This window comes from Rhinopithecus bieti, unplaced genomic scaffold, assembly GCF_001698545.2.
Source record: "Rhinopithecus bieti isolate Rb0 unplaced genomic scaffold, ASM169854v2 scaffold_5889, whole genome shotgun sequence".
In the NCBI taxonomy this organism is placed as follows: Eukaryota; Metazoa; Chordata; class Mammalia; order Primates; family Cercopithecidae; genus Rhinopithecus; species Rhinopithecus bieti.
This window is the reverse complement of record NW_016805277.1, coordinates 4,051,558-4,070,031: the sequence shown is the minus strand read 5'-3', so window position 1 is coordinate 4,070,031 and position 18,474 is coordinate 4,051,558. Positions and strand designations below refer to the sequence as shown.

At 57.4% G+C, this 18,474-nt stretch overlaps 2 long non-coding RNA genes across 6 annotated transcripts in view; one reads left to right on the top strand and one right to left on the bottom strand.

Moving 5' to 3' along the window:
- Positions 1–1,298: 1,298 nt before the first annotated feature.
- LOC108529608 (uncharacterized) lies at positions 1,299–10,284 on the top strand. 4 transcript variants are annotated; one of them, XR_001885589.1, is made up of 4 exons: positions 1,299–1,894; positions 2,212–2,267; positions 4,729–5,095; positions 8,388–10,284. It is a non-coding gene; the product is annotated as an uncharacterized LOC108529608 (long non-coding RNA). The 4 variants fall into 4 exon arrangements; XR_001885590.1 differs by having other exon boundaries at positions 1,301–1,894; positions 4,833–5,095; XR_001885592.1 differs by lacking the exon at positions 1,299–1,894 and adding an exon at positions 1,969–2,082 and having other exon boundaries at positions 4,833–5,095.
- Positions 10,285–14,979: 4,695 nt separating this feature from the next.
- The window catches only part of LOC108529609 (uncharacterized), an 11,667-nt gene continuing 8,172 nt past the window's right edge, over positions 14,980–18,474 (bottom strand). For both annotated transcript variants that reach the window (XR_001885593.1, XR_001885594.1), the window contains 2 exons: positions 16,324–16,544; positions 14,980–15,515 (listed from right to left, as the gene is read on the bottom strand). This is a non-coding gene — a long non-coding RNA (uncharacterized LOC108529609). The remainder of the gene's footprint in view (positions 15,516–16,323; positions 16,545–18,474) is intronic.

The following is an 18,474-nucleotide window of genomic DNA, read 5'->3' as shown; positions in this document are numbered from 1 at the left end:
GCCCAATCTGCCTGGTGTCCTTATACAGAGAGGAGATGAGGACACAGGTCCACACAGAGGGATGACCTTGTGAGGACAGCAGCAGGAGACAGAGCCAAGGACAGAGGCCTCAGGAGCCAGTGGTGCCACATCTTGACCCGGGATTCCGCCTCCTGAATGGTGAGAGAGCTGTGTCTGCTGAAGTCCCCAGGCTGGGGGACTTGCTACAGCGACCGGGAACTCACACGATAGTCACAGGACGTTACAGCTGACAAAGTGAGCTCCCTCCTTGGACACGCTCCTCCCAGCATTCCGGTGAGGTGGGGGCTGGCATGTCACCCCCACTCTGGATGAAGAGGCCGCATCAGGCGGGTGGGCACAACCAGCCCCCCAGCTCACTGTGGGCTACGGCACAAGTTCATTGCCTGCACTTCGGGGTGGGCACTCACTTGCCCCTGTTCCAGCCACCATGCCTGCCGTGGCTGCCTCCTCACCAGGGCCTGTGACTATGAGGCATTGGAGGAGGAGGTGCTGGGTGGAGACACCACAGAGACTGAGGGTGAGACTGGAGGAGGGGAAGCCCCCATTTCTTCTTGAGAGCCCTGCGGGGTCAGGCCAAGGAGCCCGGGTGGCTGTGCGGGAAGGAGTCGCACTCTGCTAGGTGTGGGGGCTTCCCACCTGCACTCCCAGGTGAGCTGTGGCCCTGCCACACAGGCCCCTCAACCCTGTGCCTGCCATGCGGCCCTCTGGAGGAGCCTCCGGATGTGTCTGGGGAGCCCTGCTCAGCCTGGCCCCAGTGGAGTCTCCACAGCAAATCAGCACACAGCAGCGACCACTGTGCGCCTGTGGCCCTGAGAGGCTGCGAGCGCACAACGTCCTGGCTGGAAAGAGGGGAGGCCTGGGGTCCGGGCAGCTCGCAGGGCCAGCTGTGCACCCAGTGACATCCTCATCACCGCCCACGCCAAGCACAGCAGAGACCCCGAGCCAAGGGCAGAAGGAGCACACGGTCACCGGAAACCTTTCCTTCCAGCTCGCCGTGCCTGCACCCAGCACTTTGTGTCTAGGGATGAATTTAATCTGCATGGTGACCTCTGAGGTGGGCACCGCCACTGTCCCAGCTCTATAGATACGGAATGTGGCGGGCAGCATGGTTAGGAAGCAGCAAGACTTTGAGTGGAGGGGGGTCTGGCTGTGGCTTCCCCTCTTTATTGAATGGTGTCTCCACAGAAAGATCTGTATCCCAGCACCTGTAAAGATGACCTTATTTGATTAAAGGGTCTTTGCAGATATAATCAGGTCAAGACCTGGTGGTGTGATCATCCTGGGCCGTCAGGCTGGACCACAGCGTCTGATGTGAAGGACAAGCGCCTTTATCAAGAGACGAGAAAACTCAGGGAGAGCCACATGGAGAGGGGCCGAGGCCATGGGAGGGCCAGGCAGGGATTGGAGGGAGGCAGCCAGAAGCCAAGGGACACCAGAAGCTGCCAGAGACAAGGAAGACCCCTCAGGAGCCTCCGGAGGGAGAGCAGCCCTGCCCACAGTTGAATTTGAGGCCTCTGGTCCCCAGAGCTGTAAGGGAATCAGTATCTGTTGTTGAGGCCATCCGGCTTGTTGCGGGAGCCCCAGGACACGTGCCCACTTGGCCACACTGCCCCGGCAGATTGTGGTCGAGTGCCCAGGGTTCCGGCCCCAGCGCCTGCACTCCTGACCACACAGGAGGCTGACACCCGCCGGGAAGTCTGCACACGGCACCCTCGCTCTTTCCGGATTCCAGTGCTTCCTGCGGTGCTCTGTGCACAGGAGTGCTGCCGGCTCCCATCCCCAGACTCTCAGGGCTGAAAGGTGACATCCAGCAGCAAGCAGGGGCCCTGCTCTCTGCGACAGCCTGGTTGAGAGTTGGTGCCGGCCAGACCAGGTGTGTTGGCTCATGCCTGCAATCCCAGCGCTTTGGGAGGCTAAGGTGGGAGGATGGCTTGAACCCAGGAGTCCAAGGCTACAATAAGCTGTGCTTGCACCACTGCACTCCAGCCTGGGCGAATGTGAGACCATCTCTATAAAATCCGATAGAGGGACAGCGAGTCAGTGCCACACGATTGGCCCTTGGTATGTTTCCTCTGCCCATCAGTGCTACTCCAAGGAACTGAGTGAGCAAATGTGTGCCTGTCTGCTCACTTGCTTAAGACGCAAAGGGTCTTGAAAGCAGGGTCACACCCAGCATCTTCCCTCCCGCAGGTGCCTGGAGTGTTGGGCTCCTGCTGCCCCAAACCGACGTGACTCGGTGAACACAGGTGAGCACTGGCTGACCGGATCGTGTTTAAAGGAATCCTTTAGGGGAACCACTCTGCAAAGAAAAGAACCCTCAGTAACTCGCTTTTAGTTAAATGTGGACTTCACCTTATCAGGCTTCCGAAGGTAGATTTGCAGGAAGCCGGGGTGGTGGCGTGTGGGGAGGCCTGGGTGCCGGTGGGATTCTCCGCAGGTGCTGCTGGGCTGGGCAGTGGCTCTGGTGGGGAGCGCTGTGGCTCCAGGCCCTGACCCGGCTCCCGCTGGGCTGACTGTGGCAGGGAAGAGCCATTTTTCACAGTAGGTGGGTGGCTTCACAGCAGCCCAAGGCCAGTATGTTCCATAGTTCTTTTCACTGATGGAATCAGCCATCAGCTCAGCCCAGGTGACTTCCGACCTAATCTAAACAAGGTGGGGTCGGTGGACTCAGTTCTCACAAAGAAAGACATGGTGACGTCGGGCGTGGCCGGGTGAGGCAGGGGTGGGGAGAGGCTGACGGCCTCTGCCTCTGCCTCTCCCTCCACCGGCACCACCCGCCCCAAGCTCATGTGGCCCTTCCAGGCGTCATTTCTTCACTTGGTTGTGCCAAGCAGCAGGGGCATGGCTGTCCCAGTCCTCACGCCCTGCCCTCCTCGGGCAGCCTGAGCGTCTGCTCCTATGCTCAGGGTACCCTCTGCCAGGCACCCCCCATCCACACCCAAAGGCAGGCCCAGGTGCGTGGCTTGGGTGACGGAGTCTATTTGGGGCGATCCCTGAAAGCCCAGTGGGAAACTGGGGTGGAGGGAGTGGGCAGGGCCAAGCGGCCTTGTGAACGAGCAGCCTGCCTCCAAGGGGAGCCCCGGGTCCTCTCCCCGCTGGCTGGCCCTGTTGTGGACATGAGCTCTCAGGTTTCGGACGGGCTGAGCATAGTGGCCGAGGGTGCCCTCAGGCAGGGGCAGGTGGGCTTGGGCCAAAGAGCAACCTCTTCCCCCATAGGGGACATGGCAGACAGCCACCAGGAGCCAGAGTGGAGGGGCCAGGCTGTGCACACGGACGTTTGCTCAAGCTCACAGCTGGCGTGCAGGAGGGCGCTTTGAACATCTCCAGAGCTGGGATGAGGTCGGAGCTGCCCCTGCCCAGTGAGAATGAATGCCCTGGGGCTGTGTGGGCTCTTGGCCAGGTGGTGCCAGGATATGCCTGGATTTCAGAGTAGGTGGTCAGGGCGGCCACCTGCTGGGTGTCTGGACAGGGACCATGGAGCTGGGATGACTGGGCTGCAGCTTCAGTAGCCACACAACATCCAAAAGCAGGGGGCCCTTGAGGACCCAGCCCTGCTCTCCAGGCAGCGGGCACTTGGCCCCAGAGCCCCCCCTTTCTCGGTGTGAGGCCGAGCATCTCCCGAGCCTGGTGCCCACCCGGCCACCTTGGCCTCTGCCCACTCCGTGCCAGCTCTCACTCTGCCACAGGCCCGGCCCCTCTCACTTCCAGCCTGGGCCCCACTGTCGCTTCCCATCATCTCCCTCCTGGGTGACAGCCTTGGGGAGGGTCTCTGGCCTGGGCTCTGATCCCAGGACACGGCCCTTCCTGCTCCTCGGTGGCCTTCCTGGGCCTGCAAGTCCGAGACCACACCCATGGCTGCTGCCCACTGCTAGTGGGCCTCAGATTTTTCAGAAAGAGGGAAGAGGCTTGGACCCGCCCAGAGCGCTTTCCAAGTGAGGCCATGGTCACGAGCAGTCCAGGGTCCGCTGCCCGGTGAGGGTGGGACTGCAGGCTGGGCAGGGACAGCAGGCAGGGGTCCCTCCCCCAACACAGCCCCCCCCTGCTGTGCGGGGCTCTGAGGTCCTGCCTTACGGGGGTCCTGTGTCCCCTCAGCGGGGAGCAGGAGACGGCCCGGGGCTCGGGGCTGCCATCTCCACCCTTAGTCTGGGGCTGAGCTGTGGTGGAGCAACTCAGGGACCACATGTTTGTAATTTGGGGACAATTCTGCCTTCCTGTAATTTTATTGTATTTAGTAAATGCGGTTTAATTTTCTTCCTGTATAGACTTCACAAATAACTACAAATCAAAAAAGAGCTTGCAGGCCCATCAGGGCAGCCCTGGCCTCCAAGCACCCAACACCAGGCCCGTGGCACACTCATGCCTGCTCGCACTCCCACCCTGTCCCACCTGCACTCACGCCACACACACAGCCACACACACAGTGGGCACGCTCACACCCCAGTCACGCACAAACACACATCCACACACCTCCCTCTGCTGCTTCCTCCCGCAAGTCCTCGTACCCCCATGCACCCCCCCAGAGTCCCCATCAGGGCCGCTCCCCCTGTCCCCCCCACCTTGTCCTCGTACCCCATGCACCCCACAGAGTCCCCATCAGGGNCTGTCCCCCCCACCTTGTCCTCGTACCCCCATGCAACCCCACAGAGTCCCCATCAGGGCTGCTCCCCCTGTCCCCCCCACCTTGTCATTTCCCACTTCCGTCCCCAGCACCGGCATTCGGCATTTGCCGCGGGCTGAGGGCTGGTGCGACAGAAGCCCTGCCAGCGCCACGAGCTGACGCCCGTGTAAACACGGCTGTTCGGCACACACAGGAGCCGCCTCTGGCCTGCCAGACACTTCCTGCCTGGAGGACCACAGACCTGAGGCCGGCTAGGACGAGAGGACCGCGGCTCACCTGCCATCAACAGGCTCGCAGGGGCCCCTCGCTGCACCCAGGGGGCTGGGGCTGGGCCGACCACCGAGAGAACTCACCATGCATCCCCTGCTAGCCTCCCTGCTCAGGGGCAGCTGGGACGTGGCAGCCGCCTCCCAGACTCTAGTCAGGGTCCCGGATGTGGGGAAGGCCACCCATCAGGTGAGTGTGTGTGAGACATGGGGACAATGGGGGCACCCCACGGAGACACCAGCTTGTCCTGCTGCGTTCTCCGTGTGCTGGATCGGGGGTGGCTGCAGGCGCGGCTGCTTCCCCTGGGTCATCTGGTTCTCGGGTGGTCACGGCTGTGCGGGTCTGTTCCTCAGCTTCCGGGGGTGCAAGGCAGTGGCAGCGCAGTGGCCCTAGTGGCTTTATGCTCCCGGCACAGCTCCGGGGGGGCTGCCGTGGTGACGATGCCTGGTGGGGCAGCACTCTGTGCCTGAGTCTCCCAGGAGGCCCGCCTGGAGTCTGCAGCCCGTCCTGGGTCCTGGGATACCCTCTCCCTGTGTTAAATCCCTTCCTGCTCAGAGTCCTTGGGGCCACTCTGCCCTGCTCAGACCCATCTGTCATGAACCCTTGAGTGAGTGGTGCTGCTGGGGGCTGGTGCCTGGAGGTACTGGGTCACCTGGAGCTGGGAGGGTGGGCAGAGGAAGTGCCACATGAGGAAGCTGCAGGGGTCTCCATTCTGGCCACACAAAGTGCCTGAAGTGGATAATGCTTCCGGGGGAGTGGGGGTGACTGGAGGGTTGGAGGGATATCTGGGACGGCTCCCTGGGGGCAGTTCTCTTGTGAGCGTCTGTGGGTGTGAAAATCCCTGTCATGTCACCTTCCGGGATGTCCATTCTACTTCAATGCCAAGTGTAAGTACACAGTGCCTGACTCACACCCTCTGGGTGTCCGCTCCTGTGCTCAGAGCACCCTCCACCAGGCACCCCCCATCCACACCCAAAGGCAAGCCCAGGCGCATGGCTGGGGTGACAGAATCTATTGGGGGCAATCCCTGCAAGTCCAGTGGGAAATCAGGGTGGAGGGAGTGGGCAGGGCCGAGCGGCCGTGTGAATGAGCAGTGTCCTGCCTCCAAGGGGAGCCCCGGTAGATGACCAACTGTGTGAGATCATCTACCTGTTCCTCCAGGTCACAACAAATCCATCCCTCCCCAGCCTGTTTCCAACTTGATTGAAACACCCCTAAACACTCCACAAAGTACCTGCGCAGCCCTGGGCTCCAAGAGGCTTGGCCGGGGTGAGCTTCAAGGAGAGCACGCATGTGCACACACACAGACCCACCCACACAGACACGTGCACACGCATGGATCCACACACACACACACACACGTACACACAAGCTCGTATACACAAACACAAGCACTCACAAAATCACACACGTGCACACACACTTGTGCACACAGTAACTCATACACACGAGTACATGCCTGCATTCACCTGACAACACAAACATGCATGCATACAGCAAACACATATGCACACACCTGTGCATGCCCATGTGCACACAGCAAATATCTGTACACAACCAAATCCATAGGTGTGCACGAGAAAACACATACACAGATACACATGCATGTAGTGCACACAAACATACACAATGCACACACACAAGCACACATGCGGGCACACATGGAGAGATTTTGGTTCTTTGCTCGTAAATCATTTGTTCACTAATGAAATCACCCATCAGGTCCTCCGACAAGGGTGGCATGGGAGCCTCCTGCACGCCAGGTGAGTTCTGAGTGCTGAAGCTCCCACAGGAAACGGTGCGTCCCGGGAGCAACAGTCTTGAAGACTATGGATGGCTTCCTTCTCTTGCCCTGGCCAGAGGCGGGGCCCTGGGTTAGCACAAGGCTTTGTCAGATGAAATTCCAAAGTTTCCCCATAAAAGGAGTCACTCCGAGCTAGCATCGCCCACGACATCCTTCCAGGCCTGGCTCCCCTGGGGCACGTGGAGTGGAGCGGACAGGCGGGTCTGTGCAGCAGACGGGGCACCCTCCCCGTGTAGGGAAGGTGCTCTGCTCTTCCCACCCTGGGGCTCCGTTCCCCGAATCCGGCCCCCACCACATTCCATGGCACCCAGCTATGCCCCTGCCGCTGTCCTGTTCATCCTTTCACACTTTTGGGGGTTTGGTGGTTTTAGCATGGCCTGTCCCCTCCAGGGACCCACCGACCTGCATGCCAGGGTTTACTTCAGCCTCATCTGGGGAGGGAGCAGCCCTCGGGAGGCCCCTCGAGTACACAGGAAATGAAGAAGAGAGAAAATGAGGCTGAGCTGCTCCGATTGGCCCAAGGGTCCTGAGTCGGAAGATGACAAAGAAACCCCTCCTTAGAGTCTGGACTCTGCTTCCCGAGTCCATGGCCATGTGGCTCAGCAGCTGGCTTGGGGGCACCCAGGAGGATGGGAACGCTCCCCTTCTGGGGACTGAGGGCCCGGAAGCCCACTGAGCACTCAGGGTGTCCTGCTCCGCTCTGGAGAGAGAGTGGCTGGAGCCTGCACCCTGGGTTAGAGGGTGAGACCGGGGAGCCAGGCAGGTGCCAGGCCAGCTCCTGCTAGGCCACCCTGCGGGCCATACCTGTCTCTCACATCACTCAGGCCTGGAGCCTCTCCCTGTGCTTCCTCTGCCAGCACATGTGTGAGTGTGTACATCACACACAGATGACACGTGTGCACAGAGAGGTATGCACACAGAGGGATGTGCACACACACTCACACAACATCATATGTTACAACGCCCTCTTATGCCTGGAGACATTTGGGAAGATGCTTGACTTGTTTGGTTACCCCTTTCTAACTCGGCCATCCCCCAACTGTTCACACCTTGTCGGCCCCCAACCCCAGAGCCTCCAAGTCACCTCCCAGGTGCCACTGTCAGCCCTGATACCTCCTTCCTGGGCAGGGGCTGTGAGGTGATGCCTCCTTCCAGGACAGGGGGCACCATCCGGGCAGTAACATGGGCCACAGTTGCCCCATGACCCTCCCTACACTTTGTTGCTGTCCCAGCCACAGGCCCAGCCCTGACACACAGCAGCTTCTCTGGCCAGCTGTGCAAAAAAGGAACGCGTCCTCCCTGGGCCCACGGCTGGATGGCCACATAGCAGGCGTTCCTCTACAGCTCAGTGGTGTTACCCTGGGATCTGAACATGGCAATGGCCTGGGGCCTGATCGCGAAAAGGGAAAAGCAGTGTTACCAGGGACATCCTCCTGGGGTTTTAGAATCTCCCCTTGGAGGGGAGAAGAAGAGGGAGGGAGAACTGCCGGCCCAGCCCCATGAGTGGAGGGTGCACCGAGCCACTGACCTCTGGTCCCTGCCCACCTGGGAGCTCCTCCCTCACAGGCAGTGCCAGTCTGTGGCAGGGGTCAGGCCACCTGTTCTATCTGCCTTTAGTTCATAGCCTGATCAAAAGGTTAATGAGTTCGAAGTTACATTCCTTATCTCATTTTTAAGATTGAATGAGGACTCAAAACCTGCACCTGGACCAGTGACCCTGGGCATTCTCTCTCATCATTGCACAACCGCAGAAGCTTGTATCTCCCTGCCGGCCTTTTATGAGGTGCAGCCACGGGTCCTTTGCTTTCTTATTCACCGCTGACGTCTGTACTAATGATGACACGCTTTCGAATGCCAGTTCGCTGACTGAAGTACTAGCTACAGGTTTGTTTTTTTTGTTCACACCCAGAGAATGTGTCCTGGCAATACGCTCCTGTTGGACGTCATTATGCAGTGATGCTATATGGCAAATGTGCTCCAGGAATGACACACTCACAAGGCAGTGTTTGGTCTCCTGTAAAAAAAAACCCACAGAGACAAATAACTAAGAAAAGAAAAGTGGAAGAAAGATGTAAAGGATTCATGCCTTGAATATATAAAGAGTTCTCAGAATAAATAAGCACTTCCCTACTAGGGGCCTATCTTCTGATTTTACCCATGCAAAGGAATCTGTGGCTCCTTCCTTTGTAATAGCTCCCAGGAACCACCCCCTCCTGCCCTTAGTCCAGATTATTTGGGTGTGCTGACCTAAATTCTTCACCTCCAGAGATTAAACATGACACAAACCTGGCCAATGAAGGGCTTCCCTGGGACAGTGGCTGGAACTATCAGAGAAAAGATATGCTTTCTCTGTAGACTGTGAGTTGGTAAGATGTTAGCTACCTGTCTTAGTCTGCTTTGTGCAGCTACAATGAAATACCACAGTCTGGGTAATCTATAATGAACAGAGATGTATTGGGGAAGCTGGGAAGTCCAAAAGCATGGCACTGGCATCTAGTTAGGGCCTTCTTGCTGTGGCATCCCAAGGTGGAAGGCGGAAGGGCAAGAGAGAGTGAGAAAGTGAGAAAACACACACACACAGGGGGTGGGGGGAAAGAGAAAGCGCAAGATGGGGCCAAACTTGTCCTTTTATAAGGAACCCACTCTGAGATAATGGCATGAATCCACTTGTGAGGGTCGTGCCCCTATGGCCCAAGCACCTCCCATTGGGCTCCACCTCCCAACACAGCCATGTTGGGGATCAAGCTTCTGACACATGGGCTTTGGGGGACACTTTCAAACCATAGCACCATCTCTGCTACAAACTGGAATGAGCCTGCATGAGAACAAAGCCAAGGCAGGGAAGTAGAACTGAGGGATGCTGCTGAAAAAAAGGAAGAGAACAGATGAACATTGTGTGAGCCTGGGTCTAGCTCAGCCTGAAGCCTGTAGTATCCTGGGCCCTTTAGTTATGTTAACCACCGACTTTCCTTTTAGCTGGAACCAGTTTCAGTTGCATTTCTGCCTCTTACAACCAAGGGAGACTTGACTGAGACCCACTCATAGAAAATGGGGCAGAAAATAGGAACTGACACTCAAAAGAAACACAAATGGCCAATGAACATGAAAAGAAGAACCGCTTTCCATAAGGAAATCCAAGAATTGCACATTATAATAAATGCATGCTATTACGGATTGAACTGTGTCCCCCTCCTGAAAGGTATGTTAGTCCTCACCCCCTGTACCTAAGAACATGTCCTTATTTGGAAATAGGATCGTAGCAGATGTAACTAGTTAGAGTGAGATCATACTGGAGTAGGCTGGGCCCTAAATACAGAACGCCTTGTGTCCTTGTAAGAACAGAGGGAGGCCCCCGGAAAAGCCGGCCCATCTGAAGATGGTGGCAGAGACTGGATGAGGGATCTGTAAGCCAAGGGCTCACGGTGTCCCTGAGAACCTCCAGAAGCTGGAAGAGGCATGAAAGGAATCTCCCCAGGAGACTGAAGAGGGAACATGGCCTTGCCCACACCTTGATTTCAGACATCTGGCTCCAGAACTGTGGGAAGGATACATTTCTGTTGTTTGGAGCTGCCTGGTTTTTCATACTTTGTTATGGCTGCCCTAGGAAACTAATACAGATATTATTTTCCAATTCTGAACTTAGCAAAATATTTTTAAAATGAAAATTCTTACATGTTGGCACAGTTTAAGGTCAGGGGTGCCCCAGCAGTTTGGCAACGTAGATCAAAGGCTTTACGATACTTTATCCCCTTTCACTTGGTAATTCCATTTTTAAGGCTTTATCCTAGGGAAAAATTTCACATAGGAATTATGAGTTTTGGGAAAGATGCTCACAATAACACTGTTTATAGTAATGGGTAGAAACAACAAATGTCTACAAATAGAAATGTTAAATAAATGGGAATGTTATATGTTAAACATGAGATATTAGATATTGAGAATAATGTATTTAAATTATATATGATACATGGAATTATCTTTCTACGAACAGAAAAAGAGGATGTAAGACTGTTCATATGGGGTACAATCCAAATTTATTTTAAAAAATTTACATCTATTCAACTAGAAAAAAATGCACCAAAATACTGAGGTGATGATATCTGAGTGGTAGAATTATGAAATTATCTTATTATTTCTTATACGTTAGTATATTATTTTCATATATATTTTATAATACTCATATATTCCATTTTATCATCAGGAAAAAAAAAAGTTTTAAAATTCCAAATCCTTTATGTGCACAAATGTTTTAAACTAAGTAGAAGAAAAAAAGTCACTGGAAAAAAAAAAAAATTCCCCAAGATGTAATAATCATGCCCAACAAAGGCCAGCAAACTTAGTGCATATTTGCTATAAAAAATATTACCCTACTTGTGAGGGTCGTGTCCTACAACCAAGCACCTCAACCATGAGACCCCAACTCCCAACACACCATGCCAAGGGTCCAAAGCACCTCCCGTGAGACCCCATCTCCCACATAGCCATGTTGGGGGTTAAGCACCTCCCCATGAGGACCCCATCTCCCAAAATAGCCATGTTGGGGGGTCAAGCACTCCCATGAGATCCATCTGCTCCCACACAGGCTATGTTGGGGGTCAAGCACCTCCCATGGATCCCATGTCCCCCACACAGCTATGTTGGAGGTCAAGCAGCCTCCATGAGAATCCTATGTCCCCACACAGCTATGTTGGAGGTCAAGCACCTCCCATGGAGATTCATGTCCCCACACCAGCCATGTTGGGGGTCCAAGCTTCTGACCACATGACTTTGGGGGAGACTTTCAAAACCATAGCACCATCCTTTGCTACAAACTGTAATATTTAAAATATATATATTCCATAAAATATATCATCGGTAGCACAGATCCAATTAATGGGACATGGCGGAGCCGGCTTGCTCAACGCCTGTATCCCATACTTTAGGAGGCCCACGACCAGACGAGCGGTATCCACCTGAGGTCAGGAGTTTGAGACCAGCCTGGCCCACAATGGGGAAATCCATCTCCTACTAAAAAATACAAAAATTAGCCGGGCATGGTGGCCGCGCCTGTAATCCCAGCACGTTGGGAGGCCGAGGCAGGAGGAATCGCTTGAACTCGGGAGGCAGAAGGTTGCAGTGAGCCGAGATCGTGCCAACTACATTCCAGCCTGGGCAACAAGAGTGGAAACACCCTCTAAAAAAAAAAAAAAAAAAAAAAAAGCCAAAAAATCCCCAGAAAAACAATTATGGGACACAGTGTTTCTAAAGTGACAATTAGGCGGCAAAGCTAAACACAGCCGCTTTCTAAAGCCTCCAGGGTGTGGGCAGCCACGAGCTGCCCCCACTGGGGCGTAGGAATTGGCGATGCTTCTGTCTGCGGACCCCTCCCTTCTCCGTCCACTCTGCATTTCTCTTTCCGTCCCTGCCACGTGCGATTTGTAGTGCGTGCGTGTGAAGGGACGATGACAACAGGGGAACCAGGGACACCTAAACGCCGGGGCTCGCCCTGGGTAGACCCCTGGGGAGCAGAGTGGCCCCTCCTTCCTGGAGGGGAGGAAGGGGCCAGAAGCCCCCGGCAGGCCCCAGGCCTCCGAGGCTCGCGAGCTGTGAGACGCGCCCCCTCCAGGGGCCGTCATCTGCCCCGTGGTCCTGGCCGACGGCGTGGCGAGCCCCAGCCTGGCGTGATTGCCCCTCCCCCGGGCCTGAGCCCCTGGCCCGCGCCGGGGCCAGCGGACTCGGCCCGGGAAACGAAAGTGGGTGCCCCCGGGCAAGGACGCCGCCGGATGACTTTGGGCCAGGCCCACCTGCCCCGCCGCAGGCCCCCGGATTTCTCTGGCAGGGCCAGCCCTTCTTCCATGGGGGCTGCAAGAGGCTCGGACCCCAGGCCTCCTCCTCTGCCCCGGAACGCCCTGGAAGTCTGCCGGCATGTGGAGCCCTGCGCCCTTTGGGGACCGAGATTCCCATGGCAGGAAACGACGGCCGCAGCCCCGGAACCCACCCGCCACATGGCAAGAAGTTGTTGGCGCTCGCCGGCCTGCCAGCGCCACAACCTCTCAGCCACGCCCGTGTCTCTCACCGGTCTTCTATCAGTTGTTCTCACCGGCAGGCATGTCACCATGGTCCTATTTTGCAGTGGGCGCCAGATCAGGATCGTGTTTTTTTCCATCCCACTCACCTCGACCCGCCGCCAGTGTGGGCCTAGGTTAGTGCACATGATCGGCATGTGGCGCCAAATCACCGGCTCCTTGGGGCTCCCCGCATGGAACTTGGCCAGTGGCCAGGAACCTACGGATGTGGGCGAAGGGGCCCTCACGGGCAGCCTGGGTGTGGCCTGCCCTTCTCCCCACCCAGGGTCTCCGAGGCGGGTCACTGCTTTTCCGGCCAGGCCCCCCCTGTGATGGCTGACTGACAGCGCACACCGCTTCCAGGGAGGGACGGTGTCCCCCAGGACCTCATCAGCGCCTGCAGCGGCAGTCAGGAACCCCTTGACGAGTGACCCCCAAGAAGGCGATGTTTCCCGACTTCGTCCAAGCCCGCGATGGAGACCCGGGGCCTCGTCCCCAGGCCAAGTGCCGCAGAGAGTCCAGAGCTGGCTCCAGCCGGGCCGCTCAATAACAGCAGAGCCAGCAACACACACACACGGACAGCCACCCACACCACAGAACAGCGGCAGCTCCCAGCAGTCACACAGAACACCCCCACCAGAACCACACTGCCCCCCGGTGCACCACAGCCACAGAGTACACAGAAAAAAAAAAAAAAAAAAAAACACAGGCAGCAGCACCCCCAGCGGGGCATTCTAGACAGCACCAAAACACACACACCACCCCAGTGCAGCACAGATACAGCACCCTCAGCGCACAACCCCAGACACACAGAAACACCAGAACACACGACAGCCGCCCTCAGTGGCACACACAGACTACGCCTGGCGGCACACCACAGATACAGATATAACAGACACACACCAGAAACACAGATGACCACATGCACACCCCAGCCAACACACAGACATTACACACAGACACAGCAACACTGCCCCCGGTGGCACATACACAACAGATAAAGACAAGGCGCACAGCACTCCAGCAATACGCACACAACACATCACCCTCAGTGCACAACATAAACGCTTGCCCGGCGCACAGATACAACATAGGAAACAAACACACAAACACACCACCCAGTACACACACAAAGAAACAGACACACAATCAGCACCCCAGCGCACGCCAGACACACACAGACAACCACAGCAAAGCACCCAAGTGCACACCACACAGAGACAGCCACCCCTATCGCGTGCGCGCGCGCGCACACACACACCACACACACACACAACACAGTCAACCCTTACGCACATTACACAGACCACACACACCAACAGCCCCACAGGCAGACACACACACCACCCCTAGCACACACAGACACCACCCCTGGCACACAGACACACCCGCACATACCACCCCTAGCCTGAACACACACACATCACTCCTAGTGTGCACATACACAAACCACCCCTGGCGCACACGTCTGTCTACCACCGTGTGTGGCAGTGTAGGCGCACATCTGAGGGAGGCGCGCTCCTGGGCTGGAGGGGCTCTGGCTGTGTCTGGCTGCTGGAATCTGGCAGGAGAATGTGTTCACCTGTTCAGGTATGACTGGAATAGGAGAAAGTAACGGGCAGCTGTCACAGCCCCACCCCTGCCCTGCTCCTCCCACAGCTGGTGGTCTTTCCGCTGCTGAGCTGGATCCAAGCCTGGTCTGGAGGGGTGGCTGGGCATGGCTCAGGAGCACCTGTGTTCCCGGTTTTGGGCCCTTCCAGCGGCTGCCTGAAGTGCCAGGCAGGGTGTCAGGACAGCAGCAGGACCCGTCCACCGGGGTGGGGCAGGGGAGAGCATAGTTCCCACTGGGGAAGCATGTCAGGTTCAGGGGAGATGCTCCGAATGGAGGGAAGGAGGTTGTGGGGATAAGAAAGCTGAGGTGTCTCTTGAGAACTCGGAGCTCCTGGGAGCACCTGGTGTAGCCCTCACAGATGTGGAGCCCAGGCCAGGTTGCAGGTGGGGTGCCAAGGCCCACCCCACTGCCAGCCTCTTGTGCTAGGCGTCCCTCCGTGCCAGAGGGGCTCGGTTTCTAAGGATGGGGCAGGGAGCTACTGGGAGGTCCTGTGGCGCTTTTGGTTCTTGCTGAACTGCTGGACCTGGCTTAACTTGTTTTATTGCAGTAAAATACACGTAACATAAAATTTACTATTTTAACCATCTGAAAGCACATAGTTTGGTGACATTAAGTGCATTGGCACTGCTGTGTAACCATCACCACCATCCACCTCCGAACTTTTCCCAAACTGAAACTCTGAACCCATTAAATGCTCACTCCTCCAGCCCCACCACTTCCCACTCTACTTTCTGCCTGTATGGATTTGAGTACTCCAGGGACCTCATACACATGGAACCATACAACATTTGTCCTCTTGGGACCGGCTTTGTTTACTCAGCATGATGTCCTCCAGGTTCCTCTGTGTTGTAGCATGTCTCAGAATTCCTTCCTTTTCAAGGCTGAGTGGAACATTCAGTGTCTCCATTCATCTGTTGATGGATGCTTGGGTGTCCCACCTCCTGCTCCTGTGAACTGCCTGTGGGATCACCGTGCCGTTTGAGGAACCACCGACCATTTCCTATACGGCTGCACCATTCACATTCCCATCAACAGTGCACACGGGGTCCAGCTTCTCCACTTCCTTGCAGACACTTGTCATTTCTGTTGTGTTTTGATGGTAGGCATCCCAGTGGGCGTGCGGTGGCATCTCACCGTGGTTTTGTGGACCTGGCATTTTAGAGGGGATGGAGACGAGGCAGTCATGGGGTTCCCAGGGACAGGGTGGTGCCCCACCATCCGGTCTGGCTCACCTGTCCCTACTTCCCCGTCTGTTTGGTGGGCTTCTGACCCCCGCCTCCCCAGCATGGGGAGAATGTGGCCAGAGGGGGAGGAATCTGTCACACTGCCCGGCCATCCTGCCCTGTCCCTGGCACCTTCCAGGAGAGGGACTGACTCCGTGAAGGGTGGACGCCTTCCCTGTTCCAGCGGCTCACTCTCCATAGGCACACCCAGGTACACCGGTCAGTGAAGACACACTCCGAACAAGTCAAGGGGCAGGCTCAGCCCTCTGGTTGCCCCAGGAAGCTACCCGCCTCCACCCACACAGGGCCCCAGCACTTCAGGCAGGAGCACCAGAGGCTCTGGGGTTGTTGCCTTTGACCCACTTTCTCAGCCTCACCTAGGAAGAGGACTAGAGGTGCCAGCGGGACAGCTGGCTGGGGCTGGGGCAGGACAGAGCTCTGCCGGGACCTTCAGACCTGCTGGCCTCGGCCTGGTATTGGGTGGGGGCTGGGGCACAGCCCATTCCCTCCACAGTGACCAGGTTGGGTCTGAATGACCCGGTTTGGCTGTCCACACTCCAAAAATGTGCAACAAGGGGCCTCTGGTAGCTTCCTTTTGGGAGGGCGTGGCCCCTGGGTGAGGACTGCTGCGGCCCCTCCTGTGCAGCCTGCAGGAGGCCCATAGACCGAGGCCTCCAGGGGGCTTCTGCTCCTGAGCGGGGCGTCTCCTGACCCTCTCTCTCCCCTTCTCTTACCTGGTTTTAGAGGCAGCGGGTGGGTGAGCAGCCGGTCTAGAGAAGGGCTCAGACAGGTCCTGGGCGTCCCAACAGCAGCCTTGAGGGACACATGCTTGTCCTGTCCCTAACTCCTTGGTATTCTTTATGAGTGGGGGACCCAGAGGGGTCCCTGGAGGCAGCAGATGGGGGTGCCCTGGAGGCAGCAGATGGGGGTCCCTGGAGGCAGCAGATGGGGGTCCCTGGAGGCAGCAGATGGGGAGCAGGCTTTGTCAGGGTGAGTCTGGTCTGGGGCTCGAGGCGAAGACAGGGCGAGGAGCCTGGGCTGGCCGTGTGCTCTCTTGTGTCGACCCCCCGTCCCGCCCCGCCCCCCGCTGTGTGCTCTCCCGTGTTGTCCCCCGNAGAAACACAGACACACACACAGCGCCCTCAGTGCACACACAGACTCCCCTTGGCGCACACACAGATACAGATATACAGACACACACAGAAACACAGACACAGACACACAGCACACCCAGCACACACAGACATACACACAGACACAGCACACACTGCCCCCGGTGCACATACACACAGATACACAGACACGCACAGCACTCCAGCATACGCACACACACATCACCCTCAGTGCACACATACACGCTGCCCCGGCGCACAGATACACATAGAAACACACACACAAACACACCACCCCCAGTACACACACAAAGAAACAGACACACACAAAAAAAAAAAAAAAAAAAAAAAAGCCAAAAAAATCCCCAGAAAACAATTATGGGACACAGTGTTTCTAAGTGACATCTAGGGGCAAAGCAAACACAGCCGCTTTCTAAAGCCCTCCAGGGTGTGGCGCAGCCACGGAGCTTGCCCCCACTGGGGCGTAGGAATTGGCGATGCTTCTGTCTGCGGACCCCTCCTTCTCCGTCCACTCTGCATTTCTCTTCCGTCCCTGCCACGTGCGAGTGCGTGCGTGTGAAGGGACGATGACACAGGGGAACCCAGGGACACCTAAACCCGGGGCTCGCGGGGTAGACCTGGGGACAGAGTGGCCTCCTCCTGGAGGGGAGGAAGGGCAGAAGCCCAGGCCAGGCCTCCGAGGCTCCGAGCTGTGAGACGCGCTCTCCAGGGCCTCACTGCCCCGTGGTCCTGCGAGGCGTGGCGAGCCAGGCCTGCGTGATTGCCCTCCCCGGGCCTGAAGCCTGGCCGCGCGGGGCCAGCGGGGAGCTCGGCCCGGGAAAGAAAGTGGGTGCCCCCGGGCAGGACCCCGGGACTTTGCCCAGGCCCCACCTCCCCCGCAGCCCCGGGATGTTCCTGGCAGCCCAGCCCTTCTTCCATGGGGGCTGCAAGAGGCTCGGACCCCCCAGGCCTCTCTCTGCCCGGAACCCCTGGGAGTCTGCCGGCCTGTGGAGCCTGCGCCCTTTGGGACGAGATTCCCTGCAGGACCACGGCCGCAGCCACGGACCACCGCCACTGCAAGAAGTTGTTGCGCTCGCCGGCCTGCACCACAACCTCTCAGCCACGCCCCGTGACCTCACCGTGTCCAATCAGGCTCACAGCAGGCAGTCACATGGCCTAGCAGTGGCCAGTCAGGATCGTGTTCACTCCCACTCACCCCGCCCCCAGTGTGGCTAGGTTAGTCACATGACTCGCTGTGGCCAATCACGCTCTTGCTCCCGCATGGACTTGCCAGTGGCCAGGACCTAGGATGTGGGAAGCCCCTCACGGGCAGCCTGGCTGTGGCCTGCTTCTCCCACCCAGGGTCTCCGAGGCGGGTCACTGCTTTTCCGGCAGCCCCCTGTGATGGCTGACTGACGCCACACCCTTCCAGGGAGGGACGGTGTCCCCCAGGACCTCATCAGCGCCTGCAGCGCAGTCAGGAACCCTGACAGTGACCCCAAGAACGATGTTTCCACTTCGTCAGCCGCGATGGAGACCCGGGGCTCCGTCCCCAGCAAGTGCCCAGAGAGGGGCAGAGCTGGCTCCAGCCTGGGCCTCATACACAGACACACACACACACACACGGACACACACACACACAGACACGGCACTCCCAGCACACACAGACACCCCCCCACAAACACACTGCCCCCGGTGCACACACACACAGATACACACACAGGCACAGCACCCCCAGCGCATAGACACACAAACACACACACCACCCCAGTG